This window comes from Pleurodeles waltl, chromosome 7 (assembly GCF_031143425.1).
Source record: "Pleurodeles waltl isolate 20211129_DDA chromosome 7, aPleWal1.hap1.20221129, whole genome shotgun sequence".
NCBI classification, from domain to species: domain Eukaryota; kingdom Metazoa; phylum Chordata; class Amphibia; order Caudata; family Salamandridae; genus Pleurodeles; species Pleurodeles waltl.
In genome coordinates, this window is record NC_090446.1 from 1,130,849,367 (window position 1) to 1,130,867,599 (window position 18,233).

Below are 18,233 nucleotides of genomic sequence, written 5' to 3' on the forward strand. Positions count from 1 at the left end.
CTACCCTTTCAGTACACCGAAGCGCGTGGCCGAAACATCGTTGACTTTTGAAAGTTCACGTCAAGCGTGGCAGCCATTTTGGATCAGGTCGAAAGTCAGGATGTTGGTGCTGTTCAATGTGCCATCCTTTGCTAAAATGTGCTTCGTGTGCGCTTTAGGACACGCGTAAAATCTCATCACACCTTTGGCACCAGTTACCTTCCTAACTTATATACCTTCGCATCTGCCATCAGATTTCGGCGTAGGCAGTGTAATTCATATTTTTTTTCCTCCATATTCTAGCCCTATCCTTTATTTGTAGCCAGATCTCGTTTGGCGGTATTGCACGTAAATGTTTTAACGTACAATTAGGGTCGCTTCCTACAATTTGTTTGATAATGCTGGTCAGGTCTATCTTTTCAAGGCAGTGTACGGTGCATTTTTGAGTTCGTAGCTTTGATTAAAAGCGTGAGTTTGCGCTAAAAAACACAGCTTTACATAGGGACGTTGCTAAAACCACGCCTCATTTAAATGTGGAACAGGTCGTTCTGAAGCTTTTGTATTCAGAATCAACAGATGGTTTACGACCAGAAACTGCTTTGGCTGGTTCACAGTTAAAGTTACAAAAACAGAAAACACGAATAGTCTGTCTCAACGTGCGTACCCTTTGTTTGCGGAAGTTTCAAAACTAAGCAGAGAACGGGGACATTACCAGACTGGATAGGCTACCAGCACTTTTAAGAAGCAAATATACCCTTCGTCTGTGTCGTCTCTCATTCCGTGGTCGTCACGACTCCTCCCTTGCGCTGTTGAATGGACACCCTGGCCCCTCCCCCTCATGAATATTGAGCGAGCTGCCGCCGGTGGATGAGGAATCGGGAAGGAGCCGTGGCCCAGGAGAGCCCAAGGAAAAGGAGACAGGGTGCCCCCGGGAACGAGGAGCCGTGGGCGCGGTAAGCGAAGGGGTGCCTGGAAGTGCTATTTGACAGTATAAAGGGGTAGCGACAGAGAGCGTTCAGGGGGAAGGGCGAATACTTTTAAAGGGGGCGAACAGACCTTCACACGAGAAAGGGAAGGGAGAAACCATTCGCAGGAGCTGGGTAGAAGATCGTTCCCAGGAGAAGCTGGATTCGCTATTTTTGGATGAGTAGGCTGAAGGAGACTCTTTCCACACCACATAATTTTCAGATGATGCCCAGAGGTAAGTAGGACAGCCATCCATCCAGAGTTTGGAGATGGAAAGGCAATTCCCAAGAGAGACGTACAACGTACTATTTGTAGGAGAGTCATGGTGTACAGGTCAGTCAAAGGTGACCGGATGATACTTTGGACAGGTGAGGTATGTGTACAGTGGGTGAAAGGAAAGTTTATTGAAGATAAGCCATAGGACAGTTGATATGAATGCCAGCCACCTTGCCATTGATAAAGGACGGGGGAAAATATAACAGGTGGACGGACAACAGTTCTTTTTTTAAGTCTGACAGCGTATTTGTTACTATATGTGATCAACAGAAAAATAGTTTGCATAAATACTACAGGGGGAGGTGCTGAGCCTCGCCACATGCTTCCAGAGTTTAACATTCGACTGGGCATTATTTGTTTGCTTTAATTAAAAATGCTTGTATTGCACTTTTTGATTGTTTGAAAGCTTATGCTCAACCAGCAGAACTGTGCAGGTTATGGCAACAGGCCAACAGTCAATGCTATGGGCCTGATTTGTGTATTACAAAAAATAGCTAAAGATAGGAGGCTTGATGTATTCGTTGTGAAAAGGATATGTTAAAGTAAATATGCATTTAAAGGTGGACTTTTACTTCTGTGTTAAAGCTTACGGTGAAGTCTTTTGTTACTTGGACTCACACGTTATCATAATAGGCAATAGTGGTTTGTTGTTTTATTGGTTAGCACCTCTGGCAGACCTTGGGGAAATAAGGTTTGCAGTGTGATAATCCTTATGAGAAATAGTATTTTGTTTTGTCAACTGTCATTTTGTGCACATTTATGATCTTATGACTGCATGCCTGATGTTTGCCTTGTGGGACAATATACGCACACTACAGTAGGTCTGAATTGGTTATGATGGCTAGTCATTGATAAAAGCCATAGGGCAGATTGGTTAAATGATGACAAGTTATGTCTGATGCCATATGACTGACAGGGATGTGGATTTCCTATTGCCTGACTCCCAGGACATATTGTTTGGGGTTGAGGGCAACAAGTTGTCATGTTTATTTTGTCCTTGCGACAAGTAGGCCCAATCCCCTGCAGCACCAACCCTCTGGCTGCCAGTTTATAGAGAAGGGAACTATCTGCAGTTGAGCTAATGTGTGTCCATATGTTAATGCGGTTCAAACTTGTATTTATGGTTCATTAATGAAAAGCCTTAATTATTAGGGTGAGCACTGTAAACGTTTTAAGGTCACACTGCAATATTGACAGTGGTTCCAGTTAAGAAAATGTGTACACACGTTTGAGAAGTTTAACAATATGAGGCTAATTATAATGCTCCCAGAATGCTCTTTGGTTAGATGCAAATGTGTGCAGAAGCTTGTAAGCAAGAGTGATGATTCTTTGCTTTCAAAATAAAATGTTCAGAAAAAAATGCAAGTAGGAAAAAAAATGTTTTGCTATTATGACATTTTCTGGTGCTATTACTTTGAAGTGTCATTTAGTAAAATGGGTTGATACTTGCTGATGTTTGCCCCAAAATATTCCTAGTGGAGAATCAGTGTAACCAATTTCAACAAGATTATGGGAAGCATGAAAATAATCAAGCACTGGCAAAACCAACTGATCCGACAATTTTTGTGAGTTGTTTTCGTCAATGCGTGCCTTGTTTTGACATGGATTTTGTACCACTTTATTTTTGTGGGAGCTGCCATGCCCTCACCATTGTAGCAAACACTTTCAAAAAGAAAAAAATGTTTTTGGTCTCAAAAAACACACATTGCCACCAGTGGTGTAACAAAGGCCCCGCAGTCCCCGTCCAGGGTTCCCCCTCAGAACAGGACCTGCCCTGAGTCTGGAGGTGGGTGAGGGGACTCCATGTTCTCTGCATGGAAGCCCCCTCCAGTTTTGTTATGCCACTGATTGCCACAGTAATTCCTGGCACTGAACAAAACTACTTTGGGTGCCATTATGCTACTTGTGGAAGAACAGAATGCGATCACTCACATTAAAGCCAGCGGATAGATAGAGGAATAGAAGTTTAACAGAAACAAAATGTCTTTGTTAATGCCAGACCTAATTAGGGACCCAATTCTTAAAGAAAGTCACAAAAGTGTACCAAATGGTATATGTCTTTAAGTCAGTGGCTTTCATAAATTCACAAGAACGTACAGAAGAAGACCAGGAAATCCTACTCCTAGAAAATATTTGTGAACTGCATTTTAGCACGAACAAATATGCATGTGTAGATTTGCCCATATGAAAATCTATTCAGTGTTTACAAGTTCACTTTCATTCCCACCTCTTTTTTCCCAACCCTGGAAGAACTTCTACTTCTGCCATTATCAGGAGTAAATTTCCAACCTTTCTCATTATGGGGAAAGATTAGAGAAGACCTGTTAAAAACCCTAAAACTTGCAAGTTAGTAGGTTTGCAGACTCAAAGGCATTCCAGCCCTGGAACTATTGCCTGCTGCTTCCTCCAGCTCCAGTATGTAGATCTGCGGAAAGGTGGCAAAATAAGGAAATTGCTATAGTAGGGTTTGAAATTGCAAGTATTCAAACCCTACTATAGTAGTAGCCCTGGCATAATCAGAGAGGCTATCAGAGCTCTTGCATAATGATATTGCTGTCATAATTTGTTGCTGCATTACTTGCCACTAAAGGGACAAGTCCACTTTTTCACAGGACAAGTAGATTTAAAAAAACAACCTGTCCCATGGACAAGTAGATATTTTATTAAATTCCACACCCCTGTTTTGGTGAAGATTTGTGATAAATCCTTTAGGCCTGGCTTGAGTATTGAGAAAGGCATTTGTTAAATAAAGTCTTTAGGATTTTAAGAGGATTGTTATCATACTGTGTTTCAGGCCATTACCGAAATTTTCACTATGATAATCCTTGTTATGCCCTTGATTGAGGGGCTGCATATAGTTTTGTCAACTATAATTTTGTGGATCCGTAATGTTATAATTGTACACATGATTGTTATCAGGTTATATGCACCTATGTAGGCCTGTGCTGCCTTTGGTGTTAAACCTGTAGTGACGTTTATAGGCCTTAGTGGATCTTTATTAATAGTTATGCCAGAACCCATAATATTGTGAAAAGTTTTGATAATCTGGAGGCCTAACATATTGTGAAAATCATGTGTTAATGGCAATAGATTTTTTTAGAGTGGATTGTCATTTCACTGTGCTAAAGCCTGTAGGCATGTACGCTGTGACGTGTCATTTTACAGATGACATTTTTAGGCAAGGATTTTGATGTTGATTACTGCCTTTAAAACCCTATAGGGTGGCCTTGCACTGTAATAATTCTTGCTATAATGAAGGCCTGACAGATTTAATAGTATGCTGAGATTCTGTAATGAAAACAATGTAAATGCATGAATACATTCATACATGTAAATATATATACACATACAATGAAGGGTTTTGGGTTAGCGGTCTTCTGCCATTGGTTTGTATGAGTGTTATTTACATTCTGCTTCCATCCATGACAGCATACAGTGTGGGACTGTGAATCTGTCCACTTCAGTCACTGGCTCACTTGCCCTGTAAGTGACAACATTTGTCTCATCACATGCACATCTTCCTGAAAAGGAGCCCATCTGTCCAGGGCTGGTGGACCGGTCCTTTTGTTTTCCATTTTCTCGGTCCCCTTTCACTTCTTTTCTTCTCTATTTTTAGGTTGAGCGCGCACATGCTCTGATTTGTTGTAATCTACCTGTGGGCTTTTAACCACATCCATCGCATGCCCACCGCTACCACTCGTTAATGGGCTCGCCTTTCAAAAATCCTTTCTTATCGGTAAATGCTTTAAATTTGTCTCTCCTTGGGGCAGTTTTGTTACTGCCTTGGCCATCGACCCTGTTACATGGATAATTGCATGATTGCCAATCAGCTGGAAGTCTACACTTTCTGCTGGATTTGCCAAGAGTCTGTCTGACTGCCTAGGGGTGTCCTTGCCCTCTGAGAGAGGGAAGGAGTGGACCGACCGACCCTACAGAGGGTCTGTCTGGTCTCCTGAGCCTGATTCTAGGAGGGAACTTCTTTATGCAAATGGCAGTTTGACCGAATCCAGGCTACCTCTGCCATGCTACATCATCCAGGTCAACCCAATCGGGGCAGTATCTGAATTGTAAAAATATTGGCCTGTTCAAGTCTGCAGGTACATATTTGTTTGCCCAGCTGTATAGCTCTCCAAACTCTGAACAGAGGTTGCAGAAACAAATCTAAACCTCACTTTCCTTGTAACTTGGTGAATGGAAACAAGCTTTCATTGATAGTATACTGGAGTGCAGAGAGCCTTGAACAGTAGAGGACACAATCAGCTGTGTCCACTCACAGGAAGCTCTGTGCCTTATGATAGGAACTTTAAGGTCTGACATTTGTAGACTACATGCACACACCAGGACTGAGAAAGAAAACTTTGAACTTCACTACCACACCTTTTTTGTGTAATAGGTGGTCTGATTGCCTGACCACTAAATGACTTTTTGTGGTGGTTGGCTGATGATCTGGTACTTATCCTGACATATGGATTGATGCCCACAGAGTGGTAGGAAGGTCCTTTAGTAATGCTGTGACCAGACCCATTCAGTCATGTCACTCCTGTGACCAACCAACCTCATGTGAGGCTTTTATTGTAATCCACACCAATTCCACTAGGGTTTTATCATTTTATGAAATAAGATCCTGTAGGAAGCCGGCTCTTTGTATGGCGCACTAAAAAGAAGTACACCATGCAGTGACTCCACTGGAACCCCAGTTGGGTTGCAGAGGCAAAAGTAGATAGGAATAATGCTCTATTTTGTGGTAGTGTAGACAAGCAGTTAGGCTTATCAGAGGGTAGTGCAATGCATTTGTTGTACTCACTGAGGCAGTAAACAAGACACACACTCAAATAATAAATACAAGACCAATTTAGAAAAATAATACTTTTGCTTATGTATACATTGAACCCAAGAACTTCGTCATAAGGTGAGTACGTTTTCAAGCATAAATATTTTTTAGTTTAAAAAATAGAGACCATGCAATTTCAGAGTTCTTCAATGTTAACCTATGGAGGAAAACAATGTTCACAAACACACAGTTAATGACTTACGAGGCCAATCTCGGAGAGTTAAGGTAAGTACTGGGCACTGCTCTGAACCACACCATCAGGTTACTCCAGGCAGCACTGGGGCGGCCGGGTGCAGAGGTGCAGTAAGGTGTTGGGTGCCCAATGGTTTTCAATGGGAAACAGTCCTCATGAAAACAGGCTGCAGGCTCTGGCTAGGGAGCCAGTCGGGGACAACAAACAGGTTTGTTGTAGACGTGTGGTGTTTGGGTGACAGATGCAGAAGTGTCCTTAGGCATTGTGTTTCTCCGTCCGGGAGCATTTGCACAGGGTTCCGGTGTGTGGCGGCTGCAGGTGTCGTCGGGAAGTCCAGCAGGAGTGAGACCAGGGTGGACTTGAGCTCAGGGAAGCTGAGGGACGTCGTTGGCACCAGTGACTACGGGTGCAGTGGTTGCTGGAGATGTCAAATTTTCTCTCACCACAAACCTGCGAGAGAGGGAGCCTGCGTGCAATTCTGCAGGCGACTTGAGGGAGTCCACGATTGGTGAGACCACAATGGACTCTGACTCTGGACAGCTGGGTAACCTTGCTGGAACCGTTGGATGGCTACACCTCGAGTCGAGGATGTCGAGTGCAGTGGTCATCATGGGTGTCGGTCTGTTCTGGAGGCTGTAGAGTCTTTCTTGAGTCTTTGTTGCAGAGCAGATCCACTCCTCACAGTTTTGAGTCTTTATTGAAGGCCGGCAGGACGAGCCGTCTTTTTGGGCAAAGTCCATCGAGGTCAGCAAGTAGGTCGGTGAGTTTGGTACCAGGTCAGCTGCTTCTTTTTTTTCCTCTTCTGCTGGTGCAACTCCTCTGTGTCCTTTTCTTCGTAGGTCATCAGTGTTTGAGTTCTAGGGTTCAGTTGGCCACTTAAATATGCAATTTAGGGGTGTTACAGGGAGGGACAGGTGGTAGCCAATGGGCTGACAAACTTTAGGGTAACTACACACTTTCTATGACCACTTCCGCTGGGAAGTGGGCATAACCTTAACCCTAGGGCCCTAGTTCCTTCCAAACAAAGATGGAGGAATTTAAAAAGTGGTGTCCACTTCAGCTCGTCCTTCTTAGGGGCGGGACTGACATGAATTAGGCACACCTCCTAATCTGTGTAATTTTCCCTCCTGTTCTGCCACCAAAAGTGGGGTCAGGGCGGTGTGGGGGGTCAGTCATCTCCTCCATTTGAAGAGAACTGGGTCGCATTTCAAAGCCGGCCATGCCTTTTGAAGCTTCCCACTCTGGAATGGCTATCCTGCCTGAGATGCTAACATGCCAGCCCAGACCAGGCTTTTGTCTCTGGCCTTCGAGGGCGCCAGCTCTCACTTTATGATGCCAGAAACGTGTCTAAGGTGGCTGAAATGGTCAGGACCAGTCAGTCAACACACTAGTAGCTCTCAGGTGCCCTCAGGGTGCAGTCATTAATAAATACCTCACTGGAATCAGTAAGGATTTATTAATCTGAGATGTTTCATACCAAGCATCTCTGGGTTCAGAGAAGCCATCATGTAGCTGGGAAACTCGTAGTGACCTGTGTCCAATATGTGTATTTAAGATGGCTTCACTTTTTTTTACCTACTATGTCTAAGAATAGACAGAGACATAGCAGGGGCATATCTGCTCATGCATATATGCCCTCACATGTGTCCTGATGCACTCTCACCCAGGGGTGACTTACACCGGGCAAATGTAGTGGTATGGGGGACCTGGCACACAGGGGTGTGTGACAGGGAGTGTTTTCAATTTTACCTGCTCAAGTGCATGCAGCCTGCAATAGCAACACTGTATGGGTTTGGTGAGGGGTCCCTGGGGTTGGCACAACTGGTGCTGCAGTCCTCAGGGACCTTCCTTAGTACCCCAGGCCCTAGGAACCAGGGGTACCTTTTACTATGCTACCTACAGTGGGTGCTAAAGAGTGTGCCAACTGTGCAGTTTTGGGAAAGAGCTCTGGCACTGGGGACCTGGTTAGCACAGCCCCAGTGCACTAACAGTCGAAATTACCTCAGGTACCAGGCAAAAAGTGGGGGACTAACCATGCCAAAAGGGTGTTTTCCTACAGATCCAATGGATAATTATGTGTTCTTTCTGGTTATTCCATAGATCGAAAATGTCTTTGGACTAGCAAAACCCGCTTTCTGTTCAGCTGTAGTTCCCATTAGCCACTATGTTGGAAACTATACTTGTGAGCTCCGTTTTAACCATGGCGCAATGTAGTAGTGCAGTCATTTAAGTATTTAGGAGTAGTATTTTCTACCACATAAATGTATGTTATTGGATCAAGCTGCACCCAACACATTAAGTGCAAGGTACAGGCTGACCATGCTAGACTAGCATTTCTCCTCCTTTCCCATACTTTAATCATTCAGAACTTTCCAACCAAAACAAAGATGACCGTAGTAACCCAGACATGCAGTGCCAACTTGTCTCTATTGCTAATGGCAGTTTTGAAGTTTTTTTTTTTTTTTTTTCCTTTTAAAATTTTCCAGCAATCATTTGTATAATATTTCTGAATACTGCAGTTATAAGATTCATAACTGAAAGTGGGTGTTTATTTGGAATTCTAAGGAAGCATTAAATTAATGGGCTGGAATTCCATCAGTAAAAGGTCATGAAGGAGTAGTTTGCAGGCTGTAGGCGGCTATACTTGTGTACATAAGCCATAGGCAAGTGATTTTGATGGGATACTGGTGAGTTTTGTCAAACTGCGAACAGGCCTTTCCTAGCAATGTGCGGTTCTATACTACCAGCAGTCATTTGACAATTCTGTGAATATGTAGGCAAAACTCATCTGAATAAAATAGTCTTATCCAAAGATAAGCAGAAAATGGCAGTGTTGGCTGGGTACTTGCAACGACTCAATGAGAATCCATGTGGGGTTCTATCAATCTAATGGAATAATCCACATCAAAAAGAACAAAGGGCAGAATTAATTTGATCTCAAGTTACAAGCATGTTCAAGGCTCATGCTTTTAATTTGCTTTGATCTGTCACTAAAGGTGTGACTACGAAGCCCTCTTAAATGATTAAATATGGAATCCCATTGGTTATTTTGTGTTTGAGTTAATTTTTGTACAATTAGGAGGAATTCCTAGGACTCGCAGTATGTTACGGCAGTCACCGGGGAAAAAACTAATGTGTCATTAATCTAGTAGGATGCACACACATCAGTGCTTTACTCTCCCAGGTTAGTGGTATTGGAGTAAACATAAAAGTGTAGTTTTGTTTTCAAAAAGGGCTACAAAACATTTGCAAGCACTGAGTGCAGTACCAACCCACTTTTATCTTGGCCTATGAGGTGCTGTACACAGCTGTTTCGAGAAGAGCATACCACCTTTTTGTTTTTAAAAATATTTAATCGAAACACAATCACTTATAGAAACCTATTTGGCTTACAGATCAGGCCATCATCCATGTCAATATAGTGTATGGAAACCCTGACCCAGCTCCCCTATTCCCCCTCCCATTCTTATTACTTATATTCAACATCCCAAGTATGACTTATGGCCTTGTACACACATCCTTCCAAATCTATACCACGACCGGGCACCGTAGCTTCATTCCTTGTTCCTGCTCCAGCTCCCTTATTACACTTTTCCAGGGGGCCCATACGTGAGCAAATTTTGGGGGTTATCTTCACGCCTTATATATGAGTTCCTCTGCTTGCATACAAGTCCATATTGGACTTCCACATTTCCAAAGTCAAGACTGGTACGCCCCCTTCCCCCTTCATAACTAATTAGGTCTTACCTTGCCGCCGTTGAAGCCACATTAGCAAAGGAAGTAACTAAATGGGTAAATTCTAAGGAGTCCTCAAGAGCAAAATATAGTCTTCTTTTCACATACAGTATCCTTATGCCCATACACAACTCCAAATGGTATTAAGTTGCATATCTTTCTGTTTGCAACACCTCAGACATGCATCATTTTATGTCCTCCCCATCTTGAAAATTATAGTCCTGGCCTTGTATAGTAATTTTAATTGGGCCAGCTGAAACCCAACTCTTATGGCTACCTCTCAGGGGTATCTACATGTCACCCCAATTGTCGTCTTCTAGTGTCCATGGGTTTTTCTTCCTGGCTTGCATGGTCAACAGAGGCAAACTGGTATTGAATATTATAGTATAAATCAGCGAGATTGCTGGTTTATTCAGGGGTGCGCCTAAGATTCGGTTTTCTAGTTGTCTGCCTTCTGCCATATTCTGCAGCTGGTATTTGTCACATTGAAGGATATAGGTCACTTACTCAAGTACTGATTCCTCATTAGTTCAAACTTTCCCTGTAATTAGGGTTGAGTATTCTCCCATTTTCGTTCCATATGTCACCCACTTTGGATATACCCAATAAGTCCCATTTCAGGTGGCCCTCCACCTGTGGCTGGTCATTCAGGGCATCTCCCTCCCACTAAGGTATCTCTTGTGTCAACTTATTCTTCCATCCCAATTCCTGTGTTGTCCTATCCACTTTAGCTGTTGAAGTTTGGCACCCAATAAGCCGACCTCTACTATATAACTGACTAACGTATCCTTTTTGGTCCATCACTCTTCTATCTTCCAGGAATGAGGGCTTCTGTTGAGCAGAAAATCCCCATTCATTAACAACCAATAGTTGGGTTGCCCACTTATAAAGTTGTAGGTTCGGAAGGGCAATACCCCATCAGAGAACTTCCTAGTCAGTATGGCCAGGAGTATCCTGTGTGTCCCTTCACCCCACAATAACAATCTGATCGCTACATCTACCATTCGAAAAAACAATCCAGTGACCTCAAAAAGGAGTATTTTGGAAAATATAAACACATTTGGGCAGAAAGATCGTTTTGTAAAGGGCCACCCTTCTCAGTAACCGCAGAGGCAGCCGGCTGCAATGTCCTACATCACTCTTATATTCTTCAAGTATTCTGTCTAGATTTTGTCTATGAAACAACACTAGATCAGTGGTCGCCTAAATCCACAGTTACATGAAACTCCCCATTTCTCATGTTTTCCCATCCTTAGGGTCACTCCCATTCAGCCCTAGGTCTCAAATCTGTCAGCGGATATGCTATTGGTTTGGAGCAATTTATATGGACCCTTGTATGTGATTCAAATATAGTAAGGATTTCTAGGATCCTTAGCATCAACTGTTTTGAATCTGCTAAATATATCAGGATATCGCCTGCATAGAGAGAAGTCCTACCAATCCAGGTGCCATCACAGACCACGAACAGGGTGCTACCTTGTATTCAGGCCACTAGCAGCTCCAAGGGCACTGCAAATAGCGGGGCAATAGCGAACAATCTTGCCATGTCCCCCCGCTTAACCTAAATTCCTTCTACATGGTACAATTAACCTTAAATCGGGCTGTTGACTGATTACACAGTAGCATCAGCCATACCAGGAAGGAGGACCAAAGCCCATTTTCTTGAGGATTGCTATCAGATAGGGCTATTATAGTGAATCAAATGCTTTTTCAGTATCCAATGCTAGCAATACTGCCAGCTGCCTCACGGTCTCTCTACATGCTAAATAACCACCTGAAATTATGCCTCTTTGATCTTTAGGGTATAAATCCTAATTGATCTGGGGCCATAATCGTATCCATTATCTGCACCAAACACCTTACCAGCTCCCAACATTCCCTTTCGCATTCTGTCTTGTTATCCATAATGTGTGTAATCAGATGGCCTCTTTTTTTTTTTATAAAGAATTTTTTATTGATTTTTGCAAAAGAAAGAAAAACCATGATACAAACGTAATAACACGATGCCGACGGGCATCCAACAATGGTCGAACCTGTGATCCCAGATAGCACTAATAATAGAGATAACATAGTATTCAGGAGCCTAGTGCGGCCTCCCATTTCCCCCATATCCTATTATATTTATTCGGACATCCTCTAGCCTCATATACAAGTTTTTCACTCTGCGCACACCAATCCACTCCCTGTCTCCATTTAGCCATTGATGGGGCATTCTTGGCCTTCCAGTTTGCCACTATATCCCTCTTAGCCACTAAGCACGCCACCCCAAGGAAAATTCGATCTGGTCTCCTTAGGTCGATGTCACCTATGATCCCAAGGAGGAGGGGTAGAGGCTCTCTCTCTATATTCTCCTGCAACACCTCAGAAATCTCCCACAGGACCGCTCCCCAATAGGCTACCATGGCCGGGCAGGTCCACACCATGTGGAAGAAGTCAGCTGTAAGGTTTCTGCAGCGGGGGCACTCCGCGTTGGGGCGGAGGCCCGCTCTGTGTAGTTTGTGGGGTGTGAGGTATGCTGTGTGCAAAAAGTAAGCTTGTATCAGTCTGAAACGGGAGGCGATCGCCAGGGCCCGTGGGGCCATTAGCGCCTCACCCCATTCCATCTCTTCCATGGGGCCCACCCACCCCTCCCATCTCTGACGAAGTACCCCCAGGGAGCCCGAGGTGCCGGAGACCAGGGTGCGATATATCTGGGAAACACCTCCCCTACCTAGGCTCCCCATCAATGCCTTGGCCTCCATGAGGCTGCATTCAGGTATGTTTTCTCCCTCTCGGATGTGTACTGATAAGGCATGTCGGAGCTGGAGGTATCTGTGGAACTATGTCTTGTTTAATGAAAAGTTTTTCTGGAGATCTTCAAAGGACCGTATGTGTGACCCGTTCCAGACATCGCCTAGTGTGGAGATGCCTATGTTGTCCCAGTTCTGAAACCCCTCCAGGCCCGCCACCTCCACCAATTGCCTCCCATGCCACAGTGGGGTCTGTTGGGTAAGTCGTCCCCACCACCCCGTCGACTTTTGAGTCGTCCGCCATCCCTGTAGAACCACCCTGGTCACATCCAGGACGTCTCGAGAGAGCGGACCTCCATAGAGGGTGTCCAAAATCCGTGGGTAACCCATTGTTTGGAGCTCCAGTCGGTACGCCGGGTCTGTCCATCAGATGGCCTCTTAATATACTTTTGTATGCCTCCTCCAAGTCTATCCAAGAGTTCACCATCCCAGTATTGAAAATGAAATAGAAATGTGTCACCTCTAGGATAGTCCTTCTCAAAGTCCAGTCCATCATGTCCATGGGTCCTGCCTTAATGAGTCTGAACAACTAGTGTCTGTAAACCAATAACCAGGGGAGAATAAGCCAAGATGTCTCTCTGCAGATATCTCATATACTTGTAGCTTCTTCTTAGTCTCTGTAGCAGCAAGAGATTGTCCAATCCCAACACAGACCTCATGAAGTTAGAGACGTAGAAGTATTGCCATAGCCCTTGGTGTGTGGCCCTTCAAAGATCCACCAACCCCACTGTCTCTGTAAGTGTGTGCAGGCAAGTATCCCCCCTGGGCTGCTGTCCAGGCATAGTCATTTTCTCCATATCTCCCTGCAGTGTTAGGTTGAAATCACCTTCCGCTCTCAAAAGGGCCTAAGAGGCTTTTTCCCCAGTTTTTTTTAGCCTGTTCAGCTGCAAGCCTGGAAGAAAGTACCTGGACGCCACCACCAGGTTCTTACCATTCTACCACCCACTTACTTCCGCTGGGCATTCGGCCGAATCCACCCATATATTGATACCCTAGAAAGGAAGGAATATATGGACCAAAATTCCAACTTCTAAGAACCTGCTGAAAACCCTGCATGTACCGGCATTTTATATCTACCCCGATCCAGGAAGCATCAATTGTTCCCTGTTATGTGTTTCCTGCAACAGAAGCCCTACTAATTATTTAATCATCACTCTCTTTTAAGTGAAATTTCCAATCCGTTAACATTCCAGGTTAATATCTCGAGGATCAAGCCACCTGTCTCATTATGGTTTATGCCTCCTACCATATTGTGGCTGCCATTGGAGCCCCATCTCGACTGCACCGGGTGAACGTTTCTAGATACCTATGTCTAAGTCTCAGCTGTCACCCCCACAACAAAATACACCCCCCCCCCCACCCTTACCACCATGTGCAGCAAATCTACAACTACCTGCTCTCCCACCACTTGGAGTGTCTGTTGTCCTCCCATGATAACCATTGGAATCAATAAACAATAAAAGATACTGTCACTGTGATATTACCAGTAGGCTGCTGTAGGAAGTTGGCTCTGTTAATACTATCTCAAAGTAAGAGATAGTGTGCACAGAGTCCACGGGTTCCCCTTAGAGGTAAGATGGTGGCAAAATTAGATCATTCTAATGCTCTATTTTGTGGTAGTGTGGTCGAGCAGTAGGCTTATCAGAAGGTAGTGTAAAGCATTTGTTGTACACACACAGGCAATAAATGAGGGGACACACTTAAATACTTAACTCCAGGCCAATAGTTTTTTTTTATATAGAAACCAATCTTTTCTTAATTTATTTTTAGAACCACAAGTTCAAGATTTGAAGTAAATACATAAAAGGCAAGGTACTCCACACAGGTAAGTTAGGAACTTTGAATTAGAGCAATACCATATACAGTTTTTGTTAAAATGGCAATAAGCTATTTTAAAAGTAGACAGTGCAAAAATCAACAGTTCCTGGGGGAGGTAAGTATTGGTTAGGTTGTGAGGTAAGTAAGACACTTACTAGTCTCAGTTCCTGGGCATAGGCAGCCCACCGTTGGATGTTCAAGGCAACCCCAAAGTTACCACACCAGCAGCTCAGGGCCGGTCAGGTGCAGAGGTCAAAGAGGTGCCCAAAACACATAGGCGCCTATGGAGAACAGGGGTGCTCAGGTTCCAGTCTACCAGCAGGCAAGTACCCGCGTCCTCTAGGGGCAGACCAGGAGGGTTTTGTAGAGCACTAGGGGGGCACAAGTAGGCACACAAAACACACCCTCAGCAGCACAGGGGCGGCCGGGTGCAGTGTGCAAAGCAGGTGTCAGGTTTTGTATGGGAAACAATGGAGGGACCCGGGGGTCCCGGGGGCTTCTCGGGCCACCCACCACCTGGGCTAGGCAGAGGTCTCCTGAGGGTCACTCCTGCACTGAGGTTCGGTTCCTTCTGGTCCTGGGGGCTGCGGGTGCAGTGTTTGGTCCAGACGTCGGGTCCCTTATTACAGGCAGTCGCGGTCAGGGGGAGCCTGTTGATTCTCTCTGCAGGCGTCGCTGTAGGGGCCCAGGGGGGTCGTCTCGGGCTACTCACGGGGTCGCAATCACCTGGGAGTCCTCCCTGTGGTGTTGGTTCCCTGGATCTCGAGCGGGGGAGTCTCACGCTTCCCGGGGGAAGAGTGAGGTCTTTGAAAGTTGCAGAAAAGTTGCAAATTTGTTGCTGCTTGTTGAGCAGAGCCGCTGCTCACAGAAGTTTCTTAGTCCTGGGGTTCAGGGCAGTCCTCTGATGCTTCAGAGGTCGTTGGTCCCTGTTGGATGCCTTGCAGTTCCAGTTTTTCGAGTCAGGAGACAGGCCGGCAGGGCTGGGGCCAAAGCAGTTGTTGTCTTCCGTTGTCTCTGCAGGCAGTCCTGCTTCTTAGTTCAGGTTTTAGGAATCTGATTTCCTGGTTTCTTGGGTGCCCCTAAATACTAAATTTAGGGGTGTGTTTAGGTCTGCGAGGGCAGTAGCCAATGGCTACTGTCCTGGAGGGTGGCTACACCCTCTTTGTGCCTCCTCCCTGAGGGGAGGGGGCACATCCCTAATCCTATTGGGGGAATCCTCCAAACTTAAGATGTAGGATTTCTAAAGGCAGGGGTCACTTCGGCTCAGGACACCTTAGGGGCTGTCCTGACTGGTGGGTGACTCCTTGTTTTTCTCACTACCTCGTCCAGCCTTGCTGCCAGAAGTGGGGGCAGTGGCTGGAGGGGTGGGCATCTCCACTAGCTGGGATGCCCTGTGGCGCTGTAAAAAAAGGGGTGAGCCTTTGAGGCTCACCGCCAGGTGTTACAGTTCCTGCAGGGGGAGGTGAGAAGCACCTCCACCCAGTATAAGCTTTGTTCCTGGCCACAGAGTGACAAATGCACTCTCCCACTCTCCCCATGTGGCCAACAAATCCTCTGGTTGTGGCAGGCTGGCAGAAACTGGTCAGCCCAACACTAGAAGTCTGATTGGTATTCAGGGGGCATCTCTAAGATGCCCTCTGGGTGCATTTTACAATAAATTCCACACTGGCATTAGTGTGCATTTATTGTGCTGAGAAGTTTGATACCAAACTTCACAGATTCCAGTGTAGCCATTATGGAACTGTGGAGTTCGTGTTTGACAAACTCCCAGACCATGTACTCTTATGGCTACCCTGCACTCACAATGTCTAAGGGTTGCTTAGACACTGTAGGGGCATAGTGCTCAGGCACATATGCCCTCACCTGTGGTATAGTGCACCCTGCCTTAGGGCTGTAAGGCCTGCCACAGGCAGTGTGAGGTTGGCATGGCACTCTGAGGGGAGTGCCATGTCGACTTAGTCATTTTCTCCCCACCATCACACACAAGCTGTGTGGCAGTGTGCATATGCTGATTGAGGGGTCCCCAGAGTGGCATAAGACATGCTGCAGCCCTTAGAGACCTTCCCTGGCATCAGGGCCCTTGGTACCATGGGTACCATTTACAAGGGACTTATCTGAGTGCCAGGGCTGTGTCAATTTTGGAAGCAAAGGTACAGTATAGGGAAAGAACACTGGTGCTGGGGCCTGGTTAGCAGGGTCCCAGCACACTTTCAATCATAACTTGGCATCAGCAAAAGGCAAAACGTCAGGGGGTAACCAAGCCAAGGAGGCATTTCCTTACAGCTGCGGCCCCCCCAGATCGATATAAATTGCATCTCACGATCCACATCCCCTGCTTCCACCCTAACCAGCAAACCACCAACTCTCGCATCTTTTTAACACATCAGACGATATCTGAAGTCATTGCTGTGACCACTGGCAGGGTAGGCTGTTCTGTATCCTCGCCAGGGCCAGCAGCATCTTCACCAGGCCCCATTGAGTTTCTTGTAGAGGGCTGCCAATCTATTGGCTGTAGCTAGAGATTGAAGTCAATATATTTCTGCCACCGCTTTCACCTTTTCTGATCCTGAATGATCGTTTGTGGAGGCTGCCCTTGCATGGTTATGCGTTGAAGATTCTGTTTCTGTCAGTCTGAGGTATGGTTGCGTTTGTAGTCTGTAGGTATTGAATAGCCATACAATTCCAGCAGTTTCGTTGATGTGGTGTGTGTGAAATATCCTGAGCTTCAATTGGGGAAATAAAGCATATTTCAAGTTTAGTTGCTGCAAGTGTTTCTTCATTGCTGAGCCCCACTGAGCCCCCTTCTGTTTGCCAAGGGCCACTGACTTGCAGCACTTGCAGTATTGTATTATTTCCAAAATTGGGCAGTCTTGCCACTATAGATTGTGACGTCCCTGGAGCTGGGAGTCTGGCAGAGACTCTGAGCATACTCCACCTTTAAATTTCAAAGCTTTTCTTCCTAAAACGTCAGAAGAAGAAACTCCTCTACAAAGAGTTCCACGCTTTGGCACTGTGATTGCTGTTGCACTTCAACCAAACACACATGTTGAGTTGAATCGTCCCTCTGCATCATTCAGTTCTTCTGTCCAGACAATGACTTTTTGTAGTGCCTTATTTGGGTGTAGACTTCCAACACCGTGGGTCTCACCTGTACCAATGTCCATTCTGATTCTGCCACCCTTTTCAACAGTATCTTATGATGTAATCCGAGCACACCACTTTCCATAGCCACTGCATTGATTTTAAGTTCTAATGCTGCCCTGGTGTCATGTATAGCTGCAAGACTCTTATCTGTTTGGGTTTTCAAATGTATGTCTGTGTTCTTGTGTTACTGACCTATTTTAACATCCATTTGGTTCACAAAGTTTTGTTCTGCTGTGGTTTAGCATTCTTGGGGCAAACCATGCCATAACTCAGTCAAGGATTTCAATCTGGGCCCACATAGTTGTCAGAGCACTATTGCTGAATTTTGTTCATCTGTCAGGAAGTCTTCTGACTGCCAGTGATTCTGTCCTGGGGTAATCTTACTTTAATCACTGTCGATACTGTGATCTCTTGGTTCTCTTGGTTGGATCTCGGCCTCAATATAGGTTTTTGGGCTTAAATGTCTTTCTTAGGGGCCCTCCAATTACTCAACCACGTCAAT

General features: G+C 45.2%; 1 protein-coding gene across 3 annotated transcripts in view; it reads left to right on the top strand.

Moving 5' to 3' along the window:
• The first annotated feature begins 818 nt into the window (after positions 1-818).
• LLGL2 (LLGL scribble cell polarity complex component 2) overlaps positions 819-18,233 on the top strand; it is a 624,825-nt gene continuing 607,410 nt past the window's right edge. For 2 of the 3 annotated variants that reach the window (XM_069200160.1, XM_069200158.1), the window contains exon 1: positions 819-932. The gene's annotated coding sequence lies outside the window, so the exon portion shown is untranslated. Of the gene's footprint in view, positions 1,181-18,233 lie in introns of all 3 variants that reach the window. The other variant, XM_069200159.1, reaches the window with a different exon arrangement.